Source organism: Dromiciops gliroides, chromosome 1 (assembly GCF_019393635.1).
Source record: "Dromiciops gliroides isolate mDroGli1 chromosome 1, mDroGli1.pri, whole genome shotgun sequence".
In the NCBI taxonomy this organism is placed as follows: Eukaryota; Metazoa; Chordata; class Mammalia; order Microbiotheria; family Microbiotheriidae; genus Dromiciops; species Dromiciops gliroides.
In genome coordinates, this window is record NC_057861.1 from 707,883,786 (window position 1) to 707,889,336 (window position 5,551).

Here is a 5,551-nt window from a genome sequence, read left to right on the forward strand (position 1 = left end):
TTGGTCCTAGCGGGGCATGGCTTGGAACAGGCCTGATCATTCAGTTTATGTTCAGCACCAACCCTCCCCCCCTCCCCCCCCGACCCCAAACACCAACAACACGCTCAGGGAAGAAGATTTTCACCCTACAGATAGAATCTGTCTATAAAGATGGCTAAAAGCGCCCCTCCCCCCTTCGCCTTTTCTCATTCAGGCTTTTTCCTCTTCATTAACATGCAGGACTGAACCTTATGTTGTAGGTGAAGATGGTCTCTAGAAAATCCTCAATGCAATTTTTTTTGCTTTTTGTTTTCGTTTTAGCTCACTGGCCATAGATTGTTAATGTCATTTGTCCATAATCCTGGCAAGCAGCCATGGCAGGCTGGCCCATCCTGCAGCCAGCACCAGGAGAGGAGATAGCTTGGGGAAGCCTGAGGAAGACAGCTGAGGCCAGCAGGCATCCTGCCTGGGATCCTGTATGCTACATAATGATAAACATCAAGCAGAAAGCCAGGGTCCTTACACCCTGGGAGACCAGGCCTGTAGGCAAGAAACCATCAGCCAAATGGAGAAGCTCGCCAAGGCTCTATCTTGGGGCCTCTTCTCATCTCTCTCTCTCTCTCTCTCTCTCTCTCTCTCTCTCTCTCTCTCTCTCTCTCTCTCTCTCTCTCTCTCTCTCTCCTCTCCTCTCCTCTCCTCTCCTTCTCTACCTCCCTCCCTCCTTCCCCCATTTATGTCTCCGTCTCTCTCTGTCTGTCTCTCCCTCCCTCCCCTGCCCCTCTCTCCCTCTCCCTCTCCCTCTGTGTCCGTCAATCTGTCTCTCCTCATTGCCTTGGTGACCTCAGCTTCTGAGATCTGGATTCTAGATTCTTGGCTGCCTGTCTCCCTCCTACTGTAACCTCACCATACCACAGTTCATGCTTCTGTCCTCCACTTGCCAACACGCTATTATTTATATTGCCATCCCTCTATTAGGATGTGAGCTCCTTGAAGGTAAGGACTGTTGTGTTTGCTTTTATTACTATACTCTTGCTCATCATTGAGTTTACATACAGTAAGCTCAATGGGATGCTATGGGGTGTTCAGGGAAGATTAGCCCTTCTGGTGAGAGGGCTTGCTGAGCCCTTTTCAGGACTGCTTATTCTCCTGTGGCATCCAACTGGTCACCCAACTCTCACCTGTAGCTCCAAGAAGCTGTAGCAACCACAGTTTCCACACCCCAGTAAAACTGTCTCAGCAGATGGGCTAAACCAGGTTGAGAGTGACCAACAGGCTCCAAACCTATGAGTTGAGTTAGGGGGATTTCTGCCCCAAGTATGTGAAGACTTCTCCATTGGCATGAGTGCATGAGAACAATTTGCTCCAATGGCCATAAAGGAGGCTAAACCAAGCAGACATTGACAAAATCGAGGTTATCCACTGCATCCTGGATCACTGTCAGTCCTAATTTCTGTCTTAGCACTGGATTTTGAATAACTCTGGAAGAGAGAGCAAAGCTGACAACTTTGTGCAATTCTGCCTCACTTAAATCCAATTCACTCAGAAGTCAAGACATCACCATGATGTCATTGGTGCTCTTCAAAGATGAAGGATCAACAATAATGTTTTATCCATCTGCCCCTCTGCTACCTTGAAAAGACAGAGGTCATTCTGGGGAGAAGGGACAAGTAACAACTTTTCTGGTCTCAGGTTTTTTGTTTATAAAATAAGATTGGACTAACTGACCTTTAACCTTCCTTCTTGCTCTGAATCTCTGATTTTATGATTATCTCTACTGACCACTATCAGCTGCCCTTCCGAATCCCTACCCAAACTCTGAAACCTAATCATGCTTTTAATTCTACTTCTGTTGAATGAACCACCATTTTCCTAGTCACCAGATTCATGAGCTCAGAATAATCACTGACTCTTCTCTTTCCTCACTCTCCCTATATCTGATCAATTGCCAGGTCTTAATGATTCTAACTCCACAATATCACTCACATTCTTCTTTTCACTCACATAGTCACCACCTTAATTTGGGACCTTATTACTTTTCATCTGAACTACAGTAATAAATTCCTAATTAGTCTTCCTCCTCCAGTCACTCTCCTCTCCAATCCATCCTCTATAAAACAGCCAAAATAAATTGCCAAGGAACAGGTGTAACTCAGTCTCTTCCTTGCTGGAAGACTTTTACTGGGTCCCTAATGCATCTAAGACAAAATGCAAGTTCCTTACCTGGATTTAAGGCCTTCACAATTAGGCTCCAATCTACTTTGCCAATCCAATTTCACAATTGCTCTCTTTAAGACTGCATATTCCCCCTTGATCCATAAATACCACTACAAGGCATATACTCCCCAAAGAGAAAATAGAAAGAGGGAAATGACAAATTTATGTACAAATGTTCATAATAACATTTTTATTGTAGCAAAGATCTGGAAACCAAAGGATGCTCATCAGTTGGGGAATTGCCAGTTGAACAAGTAATGATATATGAAGATTATAGAATATTATAGTGCCCTAAAAATGAAAAAAAAAGGACAGATGAAGAGATACTTAGGAAGACTTGAATGAACTGATAAAGAGTGAATTAAGCAGAACCAGGACAACAACATATGCAATGACTACAACATTGTAAAGGGAAACAACCTTAAATGACTTAAGAACTCTCATCAGTGCAATAACCACTGGTGACTCCAGAAGACTCATGATGACTGAGAGGTAATGGACTAGAGGTGCAGAACAAGATGAACATTCCTAATGTGTTGGATCCTTATCAACTCCAAGATCAAATATAAATCCTTTGTTTGGGACTCAAAGTCTTCTCCCTCCTCCCACTTTTCCAGTCTTTCTAGAAAACTTTCATAAACTGTACAATCCAGTGACACCAACCATCTTGTAATTCTTCCCAAAAGACACTCCATCTCCTGACAGCCATTCTCATTGGCTGCCTCCCACCCCCTCCCCATGCCTGGAATGTCCTTCCTTTTTATCTCCACCACCTAGCATCCTCAGCTTCCTTCAAATTCCAAGTAAAGTCTCATCTTCTAAAGCCTTTCCTGATCCCCCTTAATTCTCTACTAACTTTTCTCTCTCTATTATCTCCAATATATCCTATATATATATCTTGTTCATACACACTTGTTTGCATGTTTTCTCCTTCATTAGACTATGAACTCCCTGAGGTCAGGGAATGTCCTTTGCCTTTTTTTAAATCATCATCACTTAACAGTGCCTGACATATGGTAGGCATGTAATAAATATTTCTTGACTGAGTGACTAAATATACTTATTTGTTAGAAAGAAAAGGGGTTTATTTTTGTTTGTTTTTAGAGGGGGAGAATGAGGAACCCTGGGGTGGGGAGAGAGAGAGGGGGGGTGGGGAGGGAGGGGGGGTGGGGAGGGAGGGAGGGAGGAAGGGAGGGAGGGAGAAAGGGAGAGAGTCATCAATGAAACATCTTAAAAATGCACAGAGAACAGAAGGACCTTCAAAGGGAAAAGACAAGAGACAGGTTTGGAGTCAACATGCTGAATTTATCATATACTTTAAAAAGACAAGTTGTAATAATGGAGATTCATGGTTTCATATAGAATCCTCTTTTTCTGTTCTTAGTTCATATAAAAGTAGTCTTGTTATTAGTGTCTGTCAAATTTAGATCACAAAAAAGAACTCTATGTTCTAGTCTGGGGCAACTAAGTGGTACAGTAAATAGGGTGGCAGGACAGGGGTCAGAAAGACTCATCTCCCTAAGTTCATATCTGGGCTCAGACACTATCTCTGGGACCCTGGGCAGGTCATTTCACCATTTGCCTCTGTTTCCTCATCTGTAAAATGAGTCGGAGAAGGAAATGGCAAAGCACTCCACTATCTTTGCCAAGAAAATCCCAAATGGGGTCATGAAGAGCCAGGCATGACTGAAATGACTGAAAAACAAAAATATTCTAGTCAAACTAAACTTAAACTGTTGTCTAAAATCAACAGGCCATTTTCTGGTGCCATACATTAATACAGGGCATCTTTCCCCCACCCACCATCCATCACCCATCCCCACCCCACCCCCATACAATCCTTCCTCATCTTTGCCTCTGAAAATCCTTATTCTCCTTCAGGATTCAATTCAGCTACCACCTCCTCTGTGAAGCCAACCCTGATTCCACCCATTTCCTTTCTTTCTCCTCAAGTTAAATTGTACTTAACTTTCTTTTATGTATATCTTTCATTCTCCCAATTCCAACTCCTAGAACATAAGTTCCCTTAAGGATAGGGATTATTTTTCATTTTTTTCTTCATATTTCCAGCGCCTAGAACAAGGACTTTCAGAAAAAGCCCTTAATAAATGTTTCTTGAACTGAATTGAACTGAAAATTCTTTTCTGGTGATAATAATTACCTTACATTTGTTGGGAGCAATATTGCCCAAATTAATTTACCCGTGGAACACTTTTCAGCTGTAAACATTTTGATGGAACCCATAAATTCTGGTCTGTGAGTAGGGAATGCTCCAGGGATAAAGGTCGGTAGATGAAGAAGCATTGGTATAAAGTAGAGCAAAATTAAGCCAATTCTCATCCTCCAAATTTCCCACATGTAATATGAATCTTTGATATATTCATAATTTTACATCAATACATCAGAGGAAGAAATATTGATAGTCAAGAGTCAGTAAATTCTAATGAATGAAAGGTGGACTTGAGTTCCGGAACACCCAGGTTCAAATCCTCTCTCAGTAACTTGCTCTCTCTGTGTCCCTGGGCAGCTAGATTAACCTCTTAGAGAAACAGGTACCTGTCTGAGATTTATCTAATAAATGATAGATGGGTTGAAGCAGTATGATAGTATGCTGGAAGGACAGCTGGGGAAAATCTAGGTTTGAATCCCTCACTCACTATGTGATCCTGTCTGAGTCATTGGAACACTGTGCCTCAGTTTCCTCATCTGACTAAATTAGGAATTTGGCCTCAATAACTTCTAATAACCAGCTTTAGAACTATGATTTATGGTTCTAGTGGATAAAGGAGATACAAAGATACAAAAATAAGATACATTTCCTAACCTCATGGAGCCACAATACAGGAGGGGAATAGATAGCTTCGCATAATAGATAAAGTGTTGGACTTGGAGTCAGTAAGACCTGGATTCAAATCTCACTTCTGACATTTGCTAGCTGATCATGGGAAGGTCGAGTAACCCCTTTAGGTCTCTGTTTCCTTGTCTGTAAAAATCAAAAGTCAGAATCAATGACTTACAAGTATCCTTCCAGCTTTAAATCTGTGATCCTCAATTATCTTAATCTATCCATTATGTAAATTCTCTAATTGCCTAAATCTATCAATCCAAAAAAAATTTTTTAAGATAATTCTAGTATGTAACATTCCATAATAAATGCCACTGAGAGATGTTTGAATGAAGCATTACTTGATGTCCCAGAGTAACTCTTGTTATCAAGCAGGAAAATCTTGGAGAAGGTATTTAAGTTGAACTTTAAGGGATAGAAAGGAATTCAAAGGCAAAGAAAGGGAAGGGACACCCACTTCACAGAGCTACAAATGCAGTATGGAAAATGGGAGTCTAATGCCTTATACACTGC